A 22,526-nucleotide genomic window follows, 5' to 3' on the forward strand; every position below is an offset into this window, starting at 1 on the left:
ATTGTATTATATTTTGTTTTATCTACTTTTTTTTATTTAAATAAATGTATTTTTAATCAAAAAGTGATTGTAATTAAAAAGTCGAAGTCATTTTAAATTTTTTACTCATAAATTAAAAAAATTTTGCTTTGTTGCTTAAAGGAAAGTACGAGGTCAAGAATCAAAGCAATCAAATTTGCTTACAATTGAGATTCCCTTTGCTGTCATCAAATTTTAATCATATCAACAAAAAAAGCCATGAATCAACACATCACCACCATGAATCAACACAAGCACATTTTCCAAACTTTTTTGTACCCCCGCCCCCTGTTTCTTTTTCCCTCCTAAGGGAATATTTGGAATCTCATTGATCTTCCCCTTCTAATTTTCCCTCAAATTTTTTGCTGAGTTCATTAGACTATTATTTTACACCCTTTCGCCATTCTTGAGATACTGCAAATACACCATTTTGACAACCTGGATGCATATTGTGTCAACATGCTGAAACCTTTTGATTTACTTCAACACCCCCTTTAAAATTTCAAGTGATTTTCAACTCAATACCTTATCTTTTCCTGAAATACCGCACACATGCCATTTGGACAATATGGATGAACATTGTGTCCTTTGCATAGTTCATGATCCCCCTCAACATGCCCTGAAATTTTCAACTTAATACCTTTAGCCGTTCCTAGATATTACAAATACACCCATTTGACAGCCTAAATGCACATAATGTCCTTTGATTTATTCAACATACCCTGAAAATTTCCACTTAATACTAAGCGTATTGCGGAGGTACTCCGATATTGTGGATATACTGTTTTGAAAATAAGGATGCATAGATGCAGATGGTGTCTTTTGATTCAAATCAACATTCTCTCCAAAGCTACCTAGGAGTTTCAACGTAATACCCTAAGCTGTTTTTAAGATATTGCAGATGTGTCCTTTTAGAAACCCAGATAAACATAGCCTCTTTAGTTTAGTTTTACAGTCCCCCCCCCCCTAACATGACCTAGAAGTTTCTACTTAACACCCTTAAACACTCCTGAGATACTGTAGGTACGCCTATTTAACAACCTGGTGGCAAATATTGTTTTCCAGTTAGTCTATGACCCCCCTCCCAATTTTCCTTGAAAGTTAATGCCTTAAAATTAATTCCCAAAATAAAATCTTAAAACGAGTAAAACTTAAATTAAATGAAGAAATCACGCTTAAAACGAATAAATATCACCACAAACAAGAGTTTGGTTACTGCCCCCTTCCCTAACTGCAAAAGTCTAAAGCCTACTGCGTCGAGGCTTCACTGAAGACTATATGTGTTTTGAACAATCTTGGAAAGAAATAATAAAATTAAACTGAATTTTTAATATATAATGATATTAATTGCTGAAAGCTAACGAATTCAAGGTTTTAGCGACTTGTATTTTTAATGTTGTAATAAGTAAAAAAGGAAATATTTGTAATATAATTCGTTTTCAGTAAAGCACCAATTACAAAGTAGGTTTTAAACTTTTACAATCAGGGAAGGGGCAGTAGCCAAACTCTTGTTTGTAGTGAAAGCTATAAAACTCCATTACACCAAAAATGAACAAAAATAGAATCAAATAATCTACCAAGCATACAACTACCACAAATGAGTATCAATAAACAAATGAAGCCCAAAACGAACAGAAATTCAAATAAATAACAGAGTAAACTCAGAACGAGCAGAAATTAATATAAGTAGTTTTCTAAACCTCTATGCTTTGGCTTGGTATGTTTTGACGGGCGTCTTCGGGCTGAAAAACCTCTTCCTAGCTAATTTATCTATTAAGAGCTGTCTCCCCGTTGTAGCATAATATTTGTAGGCATGAATATTTAATGAACCAGAGGTAATAGGCTTGAAATTGTCTGTGCAGGATTTCCACTCTTGTTGATAGAAGAGCATCACCAAGTGCTGAAAACCATGTTGTGACCAAGATGGGCCCAGGATTGCACAAAGCCTCCATTCATGGAGGTCCCAGGGACTTCTTGCTATCCGCTTCTAAGCCGGCTTAAGCACTTCGGTGTAGACTTGAGAAGAGATGTGATCCCCGTCCTGCACTGGTATCCGGGATCATTGCTTTTCCCGAGGCAAAAATAATTTCAATGATTCAAAGAACACGAAAATCGGAACTCGGAATGTTACGACGTTAAAAAATGACTATCGTATCGACATTTTGACTGACGAATTAAGACGAATCGAACTGGATTTATTAGGAGTTTCAGAAACTCTTATCCCAGGGATGGGAAGTATGAAATTAGGTGATATAGAATTTGTTTACTCAGGCAGGAAGGATGGGGTACATAAACAGGGAGTAGGGCTCATGATGAATAAGGAAGCTGCCAAGTCTTGTTTAGGCTTGGAAGGTATTAATGATAGAATACTAATTGCTCATCGTATGACTAAAAAGTTCAGAGTATCAGTTATAATAGTATACACCCCTGTAAAACCGACTGACGGAGATACCAGTGACTCAGATGAATTTTACTTACAGTTACAGGAGCAAACAGACAGGTATGATGTTTTTACTTAGAGATTATAACCCCCAGGTCGGTAGAAATAGAGATAGATGGTATCCTAGCCTAGGTAAATTTTGTGTAAGAAAAGAAAACAGTAATGGATACAGACTTTGGCAATTTTGTAGATATAACAATCTAGTTATAACCAATACGGTGTTTGGTCATAAAATGGCTCATAAGTTAGCATGGTATTCACATGATGGTAAGACAGCAAACCTTATTAATTATGTTATTGCAAACCGAAGACTGGCAGGATCAATACAAGATACTAGGGTATATAGGAGTGCCGTTATTGATGTTAAGAGTAAAGATCACTAGCTAGTAGTGTCAAGGGTTAATTTAAAGCTGAAATATCGGAAGGGTAACTACCTCCCGGGAAGTTATGATAATGGTAGACTCCAGGATAAGAATCTGAAAGAAACTTTCCAGGAACAGTTGAATACTAAACTTGAGAGTTTAAATTTTGATGATGTGGAAGATGATTGGAGTTGCTGAAGGTGTTTAGGGAAGAAAGCTAGAACTGCGGCTAAGAATGTTAGTGAAAAAGCTTTATGTTTAATAGAAAGGAGAAAGGACTTGTACAGGAACTATCTGAGTGATACATCATATGAAAACAAAAGGAACGTAAAGAAAGTGGAGAAAGCATTAAAATATGAACTAAGGAGGTGTGAAGTGGAGGCCATGGATAAAATTGCCGAGGATCTTGAAGATGCAGCTAGACATCATGATAGTAAAATATTGTACTGACATGTTTAACAAATTGAGAGGGAGTAGTCAATCCGGACTTTGCCCAGTTAAAGATAGGAATAGGGCCGCAAGTAGCGATAAGGAAAAAACTTAAGAGAGATGGGCCGAACATTTTGAGAATTTGCTTAACCGAGAAAGAGTTGCAGGAAAAGATATAGAGGAAAATAAAAAAGTTTGTGATACCTTGGATCTGAAGGAAGATTTGTTTTGTGAGTAGGAATTAGCGACAGTACTAAAAGGATTAAAAAATAATAAGGATCCATGTGCTGATAGGGTGGTAAATGAGTTTATTAAACATGGTGGCTCTGAGGTTAAAAATAATCTATTAAAGATTATGAATATGATTTTTAAAAAAAGGGAAGTACCTAATGATTTTAAGAAAACTTTAATTAAACCACTTCATAAGAAAGGTGATAAGAGTGAGTGTGGTAATTACCAAGGGATTAGTCTGGTCTCTGTAGGTAGTAAATTACTTAGTAATATTATATATTTTAGACTGAGAGATGCCGTAGACAAAGTTTTAAGAGAAGAACAGTGCGGTTTTAGAAAAGGTAGAAGATGTGTCGACCAAATTTTCACTCTTAGGCTAATAATTGAGAAGTGCCTGAGTTTTCAAACACCTCTGGTCCTCAGTTTTATAGATTATTAGCAAGTGTTTGATTTCTGTTGATAGAAGAGCTTTAGTAAAGGTTTTGTCCTTGTATGGTATACCAGACAAATACATTAAAGTGATTATTTTTATGTACAAGAATAACACTGCTGCAGTTAAGGTAGGAAATGAGGTTAGCAGCTGGTTTTTTATTAAATCAGGAGTTAAGCAGGGATGTGTTCTATCCCCCTTAATATGGATTATTTTGATGGACTTTGTCTTAAGGAGCACAGGAAAGGCACTGGGAGACCGAAGAATAAAATGGGGAGGAAAAAGTCCCCTGGACTTGGATTATGCTGATGATTTGAGCATCCTAGATGAAAGTGTGAGCAAAATGAATGAAGTTTTAGAGGTTTTGCGAGTTCAGGGTGCTAGAATAGGTTTGAAAATTATTGTTAAGAATACTAAGTCACTAAGGCTAGGAATAAGTAAAGATGAAAAGGCGACGTTGGGTAATGAAAAGATTGATCAGGTGGGCAGCTTCATTTACCTTGGTAGTATTATTAGTAAAGATGGTGGCAGCAGTGAAGATGTCAAAAGTAGAATAGCCAAGGTTCAGGGGGTTTTTTCACACTTAAAAAAAGTTTGGAAGAATCAAGGAGGCACACTTGTGCCTCTATAAAGAGGCGACCCACCACAATGTTAAGCGATTTCAGGTCCTAGAGGTCACAGAGAGACGGCGGTAATCGCAATTTGTAGCCCAAGCTCAAACTAAGAAACTTGCAAAATTTCATCCTCCTCCGACTTTATCTTCATGGGGTAAACTGGGCCGGAAGTTTGGACCCTCCCACCACACCCCCCTTTAACGTTGTCCGATTGGGCTGAAATTTAAAGGTTAAGCTTTCCTAGGGCCCGGGAGCTTATCCTCGAAATTTCAGCTCAATCCGATCACTCCTTCCCTGTTTTCAAAAAACCAAATATAGCCACTTAAAATTCATCATCATCATTTCTTTTTTTTTTCTTAGCCACGCCTACAGGCCACAGTTGGCAACGGATCTGGTTGAATGAGGACTCATTCGAAGCAGAATTCGACCTGTTAGGGCCTTTTGATATTTTCAGACCGAAAAAATTATCCCCCGAATTTACATTTACGAAAAACCTCGTTTTCCTATATTAGCCCATGTTAATTTTTCCCACCACAACCCCCCTTTAACGTTGTATGATCGGGCTGAAATTTAGAGGATAAGCTTTCCTGGGACCTGGGAGCTTATCCTCGAAATTTCAGCTCAATCTGAACACACCTTCCCTGTTTTCCAAAAACCACATATCAAGATTTTTGGGAATTTGCTTGCGTCAAAAATAGCTTCCATTTGCTAAACAACAATTACTATTGTGTTTGTATAGTCCATCGGTTGATAGTCCAGACTATCAGGCGGAAAACCCGGGTTCGTTTCACCATTAGAGCAAATTTTTTATATACTGAATTTAAACTTTAAAAATAAACTCAGTTTCTTTTTTAAATTATTTGAAAAAAATTACGTTTTCCAAAGAGTTAAAGAGGCTGAGTTACAAGGTCGACCCTTAAAACGTACAGGGATTAGGAGGCACAGTCGGGGGCTGTTAAAGAGGCTGAGTCACAAGTTCGAACCTTAAAACGTACAGGGATTAGGAGGCACCCTGTACGACGTGATTTGAGTATTCAGGAATTAAAAGCCTTAACACAAGAATGTTCAAGAGCGGGGGGTTTGGGGGCGGCAGCCCCCCAACTTTAACTCCTGACACGATCAGCTAACAGTTAGTCAAGCAATAATAAGTAATAAACTGTACAAAAACGTGCAGAAATTATTTGAAAAAAACTACGTTTTCTAAAGAGTTAAAGAGGCTGAGTTACAAGGTCGAACCTTAAAACGTACAGGGATTAGGAGGCATAGTTGGGGGCTACCGCTCCCCAAACCCCCGCTTTCGCAGCCTTTAAATATAAAAAAATTCTTTAAACTGAAAGTAAGGAGCGACATTAAAACTTAAAACGAACAGAAATTATTCCGTATATGAAAGAGGCTGTGCCCTCCTCAACGCCTCGCTCTTTACGCTAAAGTTTTTATTGTTTAAAAAAAAGAGTTGTGAGAAAGTCAAACTTTAGCGTAAAGAGGGAGGCGTTGAGGAGGGCACAGCCTCTTTCATATACGGAATAATTTCTGTTCGTTTTAAGTTTTAATGTCGCCCCTTACTTTCAGTTTAAAGAAATTTTTTTTTATATTTAAAGGCTGCGAAAGCGGGGGTTTGGGGGGCGGTAGCCCCCAACTATGCCTCCTAATCCCTGTACGTTTTAAGGTTCGACCTTGTAACTCAGCCTCTTTAACTCTTTAGAAAACGTAGTTTTTTTCAAATAGGAAGATAAGTCTGCAAACCAAGATTAGAATATTAAAAGCTATAGTGATGACAGTGGTCAAATATAGCTCTGAAGCATGGGTGTTCCGAAAAGCGGATGAAGATATACTTGAGGTTTTCCAGAGAAATTGCTTAAGGATTGTTCTGGGTACCCTGCTGACTAGGGCTATGATAAAAAAAGGTTGAGGTGGCTACAGCACGTTGTGCGGATGATGGATGATAGATTGCCGAAGAATGTTCTTTTGGCCAACCGTCTAGGGCTAAACGGAAAGCAGGTCGTCCTCGTCTCGGGTGGGAGGACGACATGAAAAAGATTTAAAGGAAATGGAAACTTCGTAGGAGGGTGTAAAAAGGGAGGCTTTGAATAGATTTGGATGGAGGAGGAGCGAGCGTAGCTTTGTTGGCTTCAGGCGGCTTGGTGCTGCGGTGAGTTGTTGGTAGTAGTAGTAGTAGTAGTAGAAAAAATTCAAATGAATTCACTGACAAAAATATGCATTGTCAGTTTAATATACATATGCTGATATTCATTCCTTAAAATCTTAATCAATTTTGGATTTCTTAAACTTATAAAAATGAAAACATTTAAAAGAATTTTTTCAGTAAAGTACAAATTATATTCTGGCTTATAGAAACCATAGGGTTTTAGAAAACTAATCATATTAATTTCTGCTCGTTTTAAGTTTGGTTCTGTTATTTATTTTAATTAATTTAAAAAATTTCTCCACAAAATAAGTTTTTCAAAGAAAAGTAAAGAACTCCATTAAACAAAAAATGAGCAAAATTAAAATCAAATAATCTACCAAGCGTGAAACTACCACAAATCCGCATCGATAAATAAATGAAACCCAAAACGAACAGAAATTACAATAAATAACCGAGTCAAACTCAAAAGGAGCAGAAATTAACATAAGTTGGGCGAAAAACCCCTAAGCCTTCCCAAGGCCAGAACAATATTTGCACTTTACTGAAAAAATATAATTTTTTTTACTTTTGTAACTTTAATAAATCAAATAATTTTTTCATTTTGATTACTAAATAACAGTATATGTATATTAAACTAACAATGCACATTCATTTGTATTTTTTCAGTAAAGTGCAAATTTTGTTCTGGCCTTGGAAAGTCATAGGGGTTTTGCGCCCAACTTACGTTTCATATATCTATCGATGCTGATTTGTGGTAGTTTCACGCTTGGTAGATTATTTGATTTTATTTTTGCTCATTTTTGTTTAATGAAGTTCTATACTTTTCTTTGAAAAACTTATTTTGTGGAAAAAGTTTTTTAAATTAATTTCTGTTCGTTTTATACTGACATAGTCATTTCAGGGAAAAAGAAAATAATACTTTAAATCTTTTAATTTTTTAGGACTGTATAGTTTGGCCTGCTATTTGTTTGCTGGAGAAAATTTTTCAGCAATTTTTAATAACACACACCCTTTTAAAAATTTGGACGCAAATAGTAGTGTTTAATTTAGTTTCACACCTCCTCTAGTTGACCTGAAATGGAAAAATTGGTAGCATTTGCAAAAAAATATGTTTACTTTCTTTGATAGCTTGGATATACTTCTGCAATATTGATTTAGTTAAATTTCAAGAGCACAAATGGGAGGGTTGGCGTGGGAGGATTGAAGTGGAAGGGTGGGAGTGGAAGGGGGATTAGTTGCCCTCAAATCGCTTTCGACTATTAAAAAGGGCATCAGCCCTTTCTATTTTCAAGCGAATGAGCCCTTTTCGAAGTTCCCACGGCAACTCCTTTGATACGAAGTGCCCTGCTCTAAACAAAAACAACAACAACAAAAAAATACATTATACCCACTTTGACCTTTACTATAAAAATCTCAAGCCTTCCAGTCACATTCGACTATTAAAAATGGCACTAGGCCTTTCGATTTCCAATCGAATGAGCCCTTTTGGAAACGATAACGCTTTCTATAAACACCTTATATGCCCCCAGGGCATAAATTACAAACCTTATCCTAAGGTCTGTTAGGGTGGTTGTCTTCCTCTAAGACCGAATTTCCAGAAAGTTCAACTACGTTAACCAACATGGCAATATCAAACTTTTGATAGGATGTCTTTCGTGAAATGGTGGGCATCAGAGGGGTATTAGTCACCTTCCAATCCCTTTCGAGTATTAAAAAGTGGCAGAAGCCAATTTAGTTTCCAAATAAATGAACGTTTTTCGAAATTTCTACCACAACTTCATCGATACAAAGTGCGCTGCTCTAAAGGAAAAAATTAATAAATAATACATTGTGCCAACATCGTCCTTATATGCCCCAAGAGCATAACTTAAAACTCTTGCCCTGAGGGTTGTCGGGGAGTGTCTTCCACTTTACTTAGTCCCCGTTACTTGTCTCCTTCTCGAGTGTCCCCACTCTTTACTTAGGCAGCGCGATCTTGCTGCCTATGATTTATACAACAACTTTCTATACAAACCTTATATGCCCCCAGGGCATAACTTAAAACTCTTGCACTGAGGCTTCTGAGGGGTCTATCATCCTAGAAGACCTAATTTCAAGAACGTTCAACTACGTTGAATAAAATGGATATCTCAAAATTTTGACTGGATGTGTTTTGGAAAATGATGGGCGTGAGAGGGGCGTTAGTCGCTATCCAATCACTTTCAACTATTAAAAAAGGCACTAGCCCTTTTCAATTTCCAATTGAATGAGCCCTTTTGAAGTTTCTATGACAACGCTGTCAATAAAAACTTTATATGCCCAGGGCATAACTTACAACCCTTGCCCTGAGGACTGTGGGGGGAGGAGTAGTCATCCTTAAAGACCTAATTTCCAAAACCTAATTCCCTTTGAATTTCCAATCGAGTGAGCTTTTTTTGAAGTTTCTACGACAATGCCTTCTATAAAAACCTTATATGCCCCCCAGGGCATAACTTGAAACCCTTGCCCTTAGGGTTGTGGGGGAGTGTCCTCCTCAAAAACATATTTTCTATCAGGAAATAAACTACGCTGAACAAAATGGCTATTTCAAAATTTTGATTGGATGTGTTCTGGGGAATGATGGGCGTGGGGGGGATGGTTGCCCTGCAATCACTTTCGACTATTAAAAAGGGCACTAGAACTCTCAATTTCCAATAGAATGAGCCCGTTTTGAAGTTTCTACGACAACCCCTTCCATAAGAAGTGCCCAGCTCTAAATGAAAAAAAAATAATAAATAGTAAGTTGTGCCAACATCGTTCTTATATGCCATCAGGGCATAAATTAAGACCCTTGCCCCGAGGGTTGTGGGGGAGTGTCCTCCTCAAAAATATATTTTCTATCTGGAAATCAACTACGCTGAACGAAATGGCTATCTCAAAATTTGGATTGGATGTGTTTGGGGAAATGATGGGTGTGGGAGGTGGCTAGTTATCCTTCAATCACTTTCGAATATTAAAAAGGGCACTAGCCCTTTGAATTTCCAATCCAATGATCCTTTTTTGAAGTTTCTACGACAACGCCTTCTGTAAAAACCTTATATGCCCCTAGGGCATAACTTAAAATCCTTGCCCTGAGGGTAGTGGGGGAGTTTCCTGCTCAAAAATATATTTTCTATCAGGAAATCAACTACGCTAAACAAAATGGCTATCTCAAAATTTGGTTAGATGTGTTTGGAGGAATGATGGGCGTTGGGGGGGGGGGGCTAGTTGACCTCCAATGACTTTCGACTATTAAAAAGAGTACTAACCCTTTGAATTTCCAATCGAATGAGCCTTTTTTGAAGTTTCTACGACAACGCCTTACATAAAAACCGTATATGCCCCCAGGGCATAACTGAAACCCCTTGTCCTGAGGGATTTGGGGGAGTGCCCTTCTCAAAAACATATTTCTATCTGGAAAGTCAACTACGCTGAACAAAACGGCTATCTCAAAATTTTGATTGGATTTGTTTGGGGGAATGATGGGCGTGGGGGGGCTAGTTGCCCTCCAATCACTTTCGACTATTAAAAAGGGCACTAGCACTTTGAATTCCAATCGAATGAGCCTGTTTTGAAGTTTCTAAGACAACGCCTTCTATTAAAACCTTATATGCCCCCAGGGCATAACTTAATTCCTTGTCCTGAGGGTTGTGGGGGAGTGTCCTCCTCAAAAACACATTTTCAATGTGAAAATCAACTACACTGAACAAAATGGCTATCTCGAAATTTTGATTGGATGTGGTTGGGGGAATGATGGGCGGTGGGGGGGGGCTAGTTACCCTCCAATCACTTTCGACTATTAAAAAGGGCCCTAGTACTCTCGATTTCCAATCGAATGAGCCCCTTTTGAAGTCTCTACGAAGACGGTTCCATATGAAGTGCCCTGCTCTAAAATAAAAAAAATAACATATGGTACATTGTGCCAATATTGTTCTTATATGCCCTCAGGGCATAACTTAAAACCCTTGTCCCGAGGGTTGTGGGGGAGTGTCCTCCTCAAAAAGATATTTTCTATGTGGAAATCAACTACGCTGAACAAAATGGCTATCTTAAAATTTTGATTGGATGTGTTTGGGGTAATGATGGGCGTGAGGGGGGGGGGGGGCTAGTTGCCCTCCAATCACTTAAGACTATTAAAAAGGGCACTAGCCACCCCAATTTGTAATCAAATGAGCCCTTTTCGAAGTTTCTCCGACAACTCCTTCGATACGAAGTATAAAAAAATTAAAAATAAAAATAAATAAAATTTTTATATGTAAAAAATATATATAAAATGATATATTACTATAAAAAAAATGGCATAACTTACAGCCTTCGCACTGAGGGCTCTGATGGGGCTATCATCCTAAAAGACCCAATTTCCAGAACTTTCGACTACGTTAAACAAAATGAATATATCAAACTTTTGATCGGATGCGTTTGGGGAAATGGTGGGCGTGAGAGGGGGTTAGTTGCCCTTCAATCACTTTCGACTATTAAAAGGGCACTAGTCCTTTCAATTTTCAATTGAATGAGCCCTTTTTGATGTTTGACAACATCGAGAGCACTGAGGTCCCCCCCACAACCCTTAGGGTTGTGGGGGGGGAGTTGTCATCCTTAAAGACCTAATTTCCAAAACTTTCAACTGAATTGAATAAAATAGCTACATAAAAATTTTGATTTGATGTGTATGGGGAAAAGGTGGGCATGAGAGGGGAGGGGGTAGTTGCCCTCTAATCACTTTTGACTATTAAAAAGGGCACTAGCCCTTTGAATTTCCAATCGAATGAGCCCTTTCTCAAGTTTCTACAACAAAGATTTCAATAAAAACCTTAAATACCCCCAGGGCGTAACTTATAACCCTTGCCCTGAAGACTATGGGGGGGAGTGTTCTGCTCAATGGTATAATTTTCTGAACTTTAAACTGCGTGGAACAAAATGGCTATCTAAAAATTTTGATTGGATATGTTTGGGAAAATGATGGGCGTGGAAGGGGTGTTAGTTGCCTTCCAGTTAGTTTCGACTATTAAAAAGGGCACTAGCCATTTTAATTTTCACTCGAATGAGCCCTTTTTTAAGTTTCTACGACAACGCGTTCTATAAAAACCTTATATACCCCCAGGGCATAACTTACAACCCTTGCCCTAAGGGCTCTGGGGGAGTGTCCTCCTCAAAAACATAACTTCTATCTGAAAATCCACAACACTCAACAAAATGGCTATTTAAAAAGTTTGATTGGATATGTTGTGGGAAAAGGTGAGCGAGAGAGGGGGGGGGGGGTAGTTGCCCTGAAATCACTTTCGACTATTAAAAAGGGCACTAGACCTTTGAATTACCAATCAAATGAGCCCTTTTACAAGTTTCTACGACAAAGATTTTAATAAAAACTTATATGCCCCCAAGGCATAACTTACAACCCTTGCCCTGAAGACTGTGGGGGGAGTGTCCTGCTCAAAGGTATTATTTCCTGATTTTTAACTGCGTGGAACAAAATGGCTATCACAAAATTTTGATTGGATATGTTTGGGGAAATGGTGTTCGTGGGAAGGGGTGTTAGTTGCGTTCCAATTACTTTTGATTATTAAAAAGGGCACAAGCCATTTCAATTTCCAATCGAATGAGCACTTTTTGAAGTTTCTACGACAACCTATTCTATAAAAATAACTTAAAACCCTTTTCCTGAGGGCTGTGAGGCGGTTGTCATCCTCACAGACCTAATTTCCAGAACTTTCCACTACGTTGAACAAAATGGCTATCTGAAAATTGTGATAGGATGTGTTTGGGGGAATGGTGGGCGTGAGAGGGGGGTTATTTACCGTCCATTCACTTTCAACTATTAAAAAAGGGCACTAGCCCTCTCAATTTCCAATTGAATGAGCCCCTTTGAAAGTTTTTACGACAAATCTATCATTAAAAACCTTATATGCCCCCAGGGCATAACTTGCGACCTTTGCCCTGGGGACTTTGGGGGGTTTGTCATCCTTAAATACATAATTTCCACAACTTTCAATTACTTTCAACAAAATAGCTATCTCTAAACTTTGATTGAATATGTTTGGGGAAATGGTGGGCGTGAGAGGGGGGTTAATTACTCTCCACTCACTTTCGACTATTAAAAAGGGCAATTTGAATTTCCAATCAAATGAGCCCCTTTTGAAATTTCTACAACAACTTTCAATATAAACCATATATACCCCCAGGGAATAACTTACAACCCTTGCACTGAGGACTCTGATGGGGTTATCATCCTAAAATGCCTAATTTCCAGAACTTTCGATTAAGATGAACAAAAAGTATACTTCAAAATTTTGATTGGATGTGTTTGGGGAAATGTTGCCCTTCAATCACTTTTGACTATTAAAAGGGCACTAGCCATTTCAATTTTCAATTGAGTGAACCCTTTTTGATGTTTTTACAACATCACTTTCTATAAAAACCTTACATTGTCCCAGGGCATAACTTACAACCCTTTCCCTGAGGGCTGTGGGGGATGGGCTGTCATCCTTAAGGACCTAATCTCCAAAACTTTCAACTGCGTTGAATAGAATGGCTATCTAAAATTTTTAATTGGATGTGTTTGGGAAAACGGTGGGCGTGAGAGGGGGGTTAGTTGCCCTCAAATCACTTTCAACTATTAAAAAGGACACTAGCCCTTTTAATTGACAATCGAATCAGCCCTTTTTCAAGTTTTTACGACAAAAATTTCTAAAAAAACCTTATATGCCCCCAGGACATAACTTACAACCCTTGTCCTGAGGGCTCTGGGGGAGGGTTGTCATCCTCAAATATCTAATTTACAGAACTTAAAACTACATTGAATAGAATGGCTATCTCAGAATTTTGATTGGATGTGCTTGGGGAAAAAGTGGCCGTGAGAGGGGGGTTAGTTGCCCTCCAATTACTTTCGACTGTTAAAAAGGGCACTAGCCCTTTGAATTTCCAATCAAATAAGCCCTTTTTGAAGTTTTGACGACAACAGGTTCAACAAAAAACTTATATGGCCCCAGGGTATAACTCACAACCCTTGCCCTGAGGGTTGTGGGGGAGTGTTCTCCTCAAAAAAATGTTGTCTATCTTGAAATCAACGGCGCTGAACAAAATGGCTAATTTCAATTGGATGTCTTTGGGGGTCAAAATTTCGATTGGATGTCCTTGGGGGAATGATGGGCGTGGGGGGCTTGTTGCCCTCCAATCACTTTCGACTATTAAAAAGGGCACTAGCCCTTTGAATTTCCAATCGAATGAGCTTTTTTCGAAGCTTCTACGACAACACCTTCTTTAAAAACCTTATATGCCCCCAGGGCATAACTTAAAACCCTTGCCCTGAGGGTTGTTGGGGTGTGTCCTTCTCAAAAACATATTTTCTATCTTGAAATCAACTACACTGAACAAAATGGCTATCTCAAAAGTTTGACTGGTTTTGTTTGGGGGAATGATGGGCGTCGGGGGGGGGCTAGTTGCCCTCCAATCACTTTCGACTATTAAAAAGATCACTAGCCCTTTGAATTTTCAATCGAATGAGCCTTTTTTGAAGATTCTATGACAACGCCTTCTATAAGAACCTTATGTGCCCCCAGGGAATAACTTAAAACCCTTGCCCCGAGGTTTGTGCGAGAGTGTCCTCCTCAAAAACATATTTTCTATCTGGAAATCAACTACACTGAACAAAATGGCTATCTCAAAATTTTGATTGGATGTGTTTGGAGGAATGATGAGTGTGGGGGGGGGCTAGTTGCCCTCCAATCACTTTCGACTATTAAAAAGCGCACTAGCCGTTTGAATTTTCAATCGAATGAGCCTTATTTGAAGATTCTATGACAACATAAGACTTTGGCTGCGTATTTGTTTGAAATGTGGGAAGAGATTAATTTTGGGCGTTGTGTATATCCCTCCACAAAATAGTTCTTATAATCGAGAAAATACTTGGGAAATTTTAGATGATGAATTGTCGCTAATACAAGAAAGTTATAGTGATTTTGAGTGCGTTGTGATAGGGGATTTCAATGGTTATACCGGCGTTGAGGTTGAGGTTCCAGATTTATTAATCCCAGATTTAGGGGATTTGGTCCCAATTTGTTGTAGATTACCGCGAAGTAATAAGGATGAAAAAAAAATAAATAAATGTTTGGGGAAGAAAGCTCCTGGCGCTTTGCGGGGAACATGGTCTGTTCATTGCGAATGGAAGGTTTGGAAATGATAAGGGTCTGGGCGAGTCCACTTACCTTTCGGGCCCAACTACAAGTGTTGTAGATTATGCGCTGATTAATACGAAACTTGTACCTGAATCGATTGATATTGATGTACTAGATTTAGTTGGATCCGATCTTAGAGCAATTAAGCTTGACCTGAAGACTGAGAAGCTTCAGAATGTTGTTCCTCGAGTTAGAAATTTATCTAATGGGGAGCTTAGATTAGAGGGCTTAGGAAAACAAATTAGATATGATTCAAATGATAATGATTTTGAAAAATTTAAAAGGGAGCTTATGAAGCTGCATATAAAAAATAAATTGAAAGCGTTAGAATAAGATGTAAAATATATAAATGGTATAATTATGGAGCTAAATGAAATAATTTGCAGTTGTTCACCATCGTGTAATCTGAATAAAAATTAAAATAAAAACTAGCGATATTTTGGTTTGGAGTTTAAGTTAATGAAAGAAAAGGTCAGATATTTATTGAATCTTTTAAAAGAATGTGATAAACCTGAAGAGCAAAGTTTAAGATTTGCCGAATATAAAGATAAAAGAAGAGATTACAAAAGGTTAATTAAAAGGAAAAAAAGAGTTTGAGATTAAGAAGAAACTGGATATTGCAAATTATTTTAGAAATAAACATTTTAAGAAGTTTTGGGGTTATATAAGGAATGATATTGGAAACGAAAAAGGAAACACATAGGTGGCTCCAGACGCCAACTCATGGCCTGATTACCTAGAAAGCATGGAAGGTGATTGCGCAGAATTACAAGAGGTAACACATACCACAGAGATGGTTGTTTATCCCATGAAGGAACATGATTATGATTTAGTAGGGGAAGTGAGTAATGATGAGGTCAAGCTTGTATTCAAGAATTTAAAAGGAGGTTCGGCTGCGGGTGTTGATGGTGTACCAATAGCGTTATTTAAGAATTTTCTTTCAATTTTTATGTCAATAATCTTTTTCATCTGTAATAGGGTGCAAAATCCAGGACAATGGCCAAATGGGTGGAAGAGATCTGTGCTTATGTTGCTTTTTAAGAGAGAAAAACCTAGGCTTTACATAAATTATAGTTTAATAGCGCTAGTCCCTGCTTTAAGTAAGATAATGGAGAACATACTAGATACAAGGCTTTCTAAATGGTTATACAAAAATAATATAATACATGAACAACAAGGAGGTTTCAGAACAGGGTACGGGACGGTAGATACAATATTTATTTTAAAGGCATTAATTGATAAATACGGAAAGGGAAAAACTTGTCTTTATGTGGGATTTCTGGACCTCCACAAGGCGTTCGACAGTGTAGACAGAGAGCTATTAAAGGATGCCCTGGTTAGAATTGGCCTCCCTCATTTGTTTGTGAGGTTGATAGTGAGTATGTATATTTGTGTGAGTGGAATCCTGTTAGTTGGTAACAGGTTTTCTAGGTTTTTTAATATTAAGCTGGGTGTAAAACAAGGCAGCACTCTTTCTCCTAATTTGTTTAACATTTTTATAAATGATGTTGTTGATTATCTAGAGAATAGATGGGCTCCGAATGTTAGTCTAGGGACCCATAAACTATCAATACTATTATTTGCAGATGATATTGCCTTGGTGGCTAGCACACCCCAAGATCTGCAAACGCTTTTGAGTCTTATAGATGATTATTTGCAGATGAAAAAACTAAGGCTGAATGTTGAAAAGAGTGAAGTTGTTATTTTAAAAAAAAGGAAAAAAAGTGGCGAAAATAATTATAAATTTAAATGTAATAATGAGGAACTTAAAGTAAGTAAAAGAATAAAATATTTAGGATTTGTTTTATCGGAAAATGGAAGTTTAAAGAGTCATGTTGATGAACTAATTAATAGAGGCAAAGTGGCCATGTCTGCAATTTTTAGAAATCTGACGATAATGGGAATTAAAAACCTAAAAATGCACAAAAGAATATTTAATACAAAAATTTTACCAGTATTAGAGTATGGAGCGGAGATTTGGGGCGGAGAAGCGGCACACAAGTTGGAGTCCCTCCAGCTCCCGTATTATAAAAGACTATTTGGATTACATCAGACAACTCATTCACAGGTTCTGAAAGGTGATATGGGCCTGTTTTCGTTAAAACTACGTAGGTCTATTTTGATGCTTAGATTTTGGTTGAAGATCATTAGGTGAGTAGAGATGCCCCTATTGATCGTGACAGGACCACGTGGTTTATGGACTTTGTCAGTGAGAATTTGAAAAAACAGGAACTTTGTCACATTTATGTCTGTTTTTATGGACTTTGTCAGTGAGAATTTGAAAAAACAGGAACTTTGTCACATTTTTGTATGTTTTTATGGTTTTTGTCAGTGAGAATTTAAAAAAAACAGGAACTTTGTCACATTTATGTCTGTTTTTATGGTTTTTGTCAGTGAGAATGGAAAAACAGGAACTTTGTCACTCCCTTCCTGTTGTTGTTCGATGCAGATGTTATGAGTTTCCGGGAAACAGTTAATGACACTTCCTTCTTGTTGTTGTTCGATGCAGATGTTATGAGTTCCCGGGAGATCGCGTGTTTCCAATATTTGTTGTTCAAGCCAAATGTTATGAGTTTCCGGGAAACAGTATTTGTTGTTGTTGTTCAAGCCAAATGTTATGAGTTCCCGGGAAACAGCTAGATCACAGATTTCCTTCTCAGCCAATCAGAGGACTTTGTTTACATAACAATTTGACCTTGAGATTTCGTATATAACGGGCATGCAATGTGATTAAATTATCAGAAACTATTGTGACATAATGGGTAGAACAATTGACATAATTAATGAGCTTGAGACCTTGGCAGCCGCAATTAGCAATGTAAGTACATTTTTATTTTCAAACGAATTTTCCTTGATCACCCTCTATTATATTTAAGTAAGTACCCCCCCCCCAACAAACCATACAATCTTTATACTCAATGCAAAACGTAAATATGTTCCTTTACCCTCAAACCCCCCCCCCCCCAACAAACCTAACCACCATACAATCTTTATACTCAATGCAAAACGTAAATATATTCCATTACCCTCAACCCCCCCCAACAAACCATACAATCTTTATACTCAATGCAAATCGTAAATATATTCCTTTACCCTCAAACTCCCCCCCCCAACAAACCTAACCACCATACAATCTTTATACTCAATGCAAAACGTAAATATATTCCATTACCCTCAAACCCCACCCCCCCCCCAACAAACCTAACCACCATACAATCTTTATACTCAATGCAAAACGTAAATATATTCCATTACCCTCAAACCCCCCCCCCCAAACAAACCATACAATCTTTATACTGAATGCAAAACGTAAATATATTCCTTTACCCTCAAACCCCCCTCCCAACAAACCATACAATTGTTTATACTCAATGCAAAACGTAAATATATTCCTTTACCCTCAAACCCCCCCCCCAACAAACCTAACCACCATACAATCTTTATACTCAATGCAAAACGTAAATATATTCCATTACCCTCAAACCCCACCCCCCCCCCCCCCAACAAACCTAACCACCATACAATCTTTATACTCAATGCAAAACGTAAATATATTCCATTACCCTCAAACCCCCCCCCCCAACAAACCATACAATCTTTATACTGAATGCAAAACGTAAATATATTCCTTTACCCTCAAACCCCCCTCCCAACAAACCATACAATCTTTATACTCAATGCAAAACGTAAATATATTCCTTTACCCTCAAACCCCCCCCCCACAACAAACCATACAATCTTTATGCTCAATGCAAAACGTAAATATATTCTTTTACCCTCAAAACCTAACCACCGCAAAAGAAATACCTTTTCGTTAAATTTAGCCTTTCTCTGTGACATTCCTCGCTATTGTTATTAAGCCACTAACTTGACAATACATTTCCGCAAGGTTATAATTACTTTGTCACCCCTCTTCCGGTTTTGTTTACAAACGTGGTCTAGCCCAAAGGATTGTTCTTCCCGTCAAAATAAAACGATTTTAAGCAATAATTAGATTGTGGATTCGTAACCTGTATTTGCCGGAGAACCGGTGAAATGGATTATTTTCAAATTAAGTCTAACAATATATTTAGGACATTACGTAAAAGGGAGGGGGGCAATACATCGCTTCTAACAGCTTTGCTGTAAAGTAAATTACGTAAAAAGGGAGGGTGGCAATACATCGCTTCTAACAGCTTCGCTGTAAAGTAAATTAAGTAAAGGGGGAGGGCAATGCCTTCAATTCTAACAGCTTCGTTGTAAAGTAAAAACAAACTATTTCTTCGCATTAAAAGTAAGGGGGGGGGGATTCGGTGTGTAGACATGTACACCCATTGACAAGAAAACTAATGTGTAAATATATGCGATGCGTCTCTAGGTATGTTTTTAATTTTTTTCAAGCTTTCAATAAAGTTTCTTTTATATTCCCGCGAGCGACTCCATGATTTTTGTTGGGGGATGGGGTTAGCACTTTTAATAGTGACAAAATAGAAAAGATAATTGTTTCTGACCTTAATTGCTTCTTCGTCATTTAGTGATTTTAGCTATAACATTTGAATAAAATGTAGTAAGATACATTCTTTGTTGATATACATTGCGCTTAAATAAAACGCATGTTTACCTACATGAGAGGATAAACATAGTGCGGTTTAATTTTCCTAAATTTAGTGGGGAGAGAATATGGGTTTTTTGATTTACTGAAATGAGACAAATACTTTTCTAATCAAAATTGTGGTTAATAATTTTCTTTAAAAAAGGGAAAATTATTTCGATACTAAATTTTTTCTCTTCTTGAAGGCAAATTATGAAGAATTTGCAGACACTACATCAATGAGACCTATGAGTGGCGCCAATAGCGAATAATGCTCCTCGCCGCCACCCGCTAAGAAAGCGAGGGCAAATAATGCGCCCCCTGCGAAGGCTAATGTCATGCAATATGGTCGCTGGTCAAAACCCTCTAGCTCCACGCTACTTGACCCAATGCAACCTCTCAGAAAACCAAAGAGAGAGTGGGCGAATAGCTATAATGCCGAAGCCCCACCTACGCAAGCTTTTTCAAGGGTCTCAGAAGCTGTCCCGACTGCACAGCCATATGATATCGCTAGCCCAGCTACACAAGAAATTAACGTCACCGGTCCCTCCACCCTCCAACACACGTTACCTGGACCTCTAATAGCTGCCCCATCGACGCTAGGTCAGGAGGTTACCCTCCAACACACACTACCTGGTCCTTCGGGCACCCAAGCCCAGACGGATTATGCAAATGTAAGCATTTTTTTCCTACCTATCTATTTCTTCCAATGTTTTAGTCCTTTTCAATCCCAATATAAACTTATCGCTGCGAGATATTAACCCCTATTACATATATAAATGTAATTTTTTGCTAAGAAACCGCTCTTTTTTCTGTTGCTATCGCTTCGATATCTCATTTACTTTAGATACCATTGAAACTCAAAATGCTATTCCATTCACAATTGAATATTATCTTGTTTTAATGCTTGGCTTAAAGCTCCGCATAAGCATATAAATAGATCTGTCACCCCTTTTCCTGTTTTGTTCTATCATTAGCGACGGTTAGACCACCAAGGCTAGGCTTTCAATGCTTTTAACATAATTCTATTGTTTGGCAAAGGAAATTAGCTGTGAATTGTTTGCAAAATTAGGAAATTGGAATTCAATGTAAGAGCGAAACAAGTTATACCACCAAAAATAATAATTGCTATTTATGACATTGCTGAAAAGGGGGAGCCTAGTTGCACTCGAATCTTTTTGGTCACTTAAAAAGCGCAGTCAATTACTGCTAATGCTCACCGCCTTTGAAACTCTATTCCGTTCATATAGTTTTAAGAGAGATTATTCCCTTTCTCACACATCAATGTCCTAATTTGAACCAAATACTTCTATCGTGCTAGATATTTTAGTGAGGGGGAAAGCAAGTTAATGGTTCAATCCTGGACCACTCGCGCGAGACTTAGAAATATGGAAATAGAGAAAATTTTTGACGGGCATTATGTAAAGGGGGGCTGGGAAGAGCTGTGGGAGGCGCTGCAAGAAGCGCCGTAGGCCGGAGAAGTGACGCAGGGATGCACCGCGGGTCAGGAAAGCGCTGCAGGGATGCCCCCGCAGGGGGTGCTCCGCAGGGGGTTCGCCACAGGGATGCGTCACGGGGATGCGTCGCGGGGGTGCGCCGCAGGATGCGCCGCAGGGATGCGTCGCGAAAAAAAAAACTTCTACGTAAAGCGATGTTTTAGATTGTCGTTAAGTTGAATTAACCAAATGTTATTAAGCAATAATCCAAATCCAAATTTTAACCACAGGGAGGACACATTGAAAATAAACTATTTTTTCATTTATATATTGGTATATTGGTCTCCGACTTGCCCTCCAGTGAAAAAGAGGGTGAAGGGGCAATGAACTTTTAAAACAACGAAACATTGGTCAACTCTAGTGAAGTACCATTTAATATTGACAAGTATTTAGCTGATTTTCTTTTTAATGTAGAACCTAGCACAGTTGGGCAGGTAGACTTGAGCCCGAACACTTTGCAGCTTTTAGAGGATTTTACTGGGAACCCTCCTCCTCCAGCCTCCGATACCCCAACGAGTCCACTTCAATCGAATGAAGTGGAATATAGCCCAAATATTGTTGAACAACTTGGGGGAGGGGGTACATATTTCCCCGATTTTCTATTGTCCAAAACAATATAAAATAATATACCTGATTAAACTGCAAGTGTTAGGGAGCTTTTTACGACACGGATGGGGGACATTTTTTGTGTTATCTAGGTTAAAGAGGGAAGTCATTTGGATGAAAAAGTTATGAACGACTATACAAAAACATTCAATTGTGGGGGGGTCGGGAGTCAATTAAGGTGTCTATTGTTTTAAAGGTTTTTTATTTGAATGAGGGGAAAAGCGAAGTTTATTATCATTTTATACATTCCGAGATGCGCGTAATTTATCCAAATTTAGAAAATTTTGAGGGTGTTTTTAGTGAGTGGGTAGGACAAATTATTGCGCATCTCGAGAACTATAGTGAAAATGGGAGTGGGTCTGTAGTTTTATTTATTGAAAATTTAAGTATAAATATATGTAAATTTAAGAAAGATTTTATTTTAAGAGGGGGGAATGGACCAAGGTTAGTAGTTTTAACATATAATCCAGATCTAGAGGGTTGTAAAGGTGTCCAGAAGATCTGTTTTGAAACAGAACAAAAGTGTTTCAAGTATGCTTTCCTCGTGTCAGCAATTGAGCCTCTAGCACGTGACGCTACTAAGACGAATTTAGATCACTGGGCTGTACATGAGAAGGAGGGGTCCGATTTCCCAGTTGTAGATTTTTCTTGCCTAGAAGGAAAATATCCAGTAACGCTACGATCCATTGACATTTTTGAAAGGGCTAATGCCCATTTAAATATTGGCGTTACTGTGGTACAATACGAAACAGAATTTGAAGATGGAGCTCGTTCAAAAAAGAAGGGGGTGGTATTCCCTGTAAGGGGCCCGTCAGTTGATTTGGTTAAACACTGGGTTTGGTTGTTTTACACACCACCTAGTCAACCGAATGCAATCGGGCATTTTAACCCTATCACTGACATTAGTAGAGTTCTGGGGGAGGGTAAGCGTAGGGGGGAGCGTTTCTACTTTCCAACATGCCTCTCTAGATTTTGGACTGAGCTAAAGCTGCGATATCACATGAGACATTGTAGAT

This window comes from Artemia sp. Qi Xiang Cuo, chromosome 6 (assembly GCF_049724085.1).
Source record: "Artemia sp. Qi Xiang Cuo chromosome 6, ASM4972408v1, whole genome shotgun sequence".
In the NCBI taxonomy this organism is placed as follows: Eukaryota; Metazoa; Arthropoda; class Branchiopoda; order Anostraca; family Artemiidae; genus Artemia; species Artemia sp. Qi Xiang Cuo.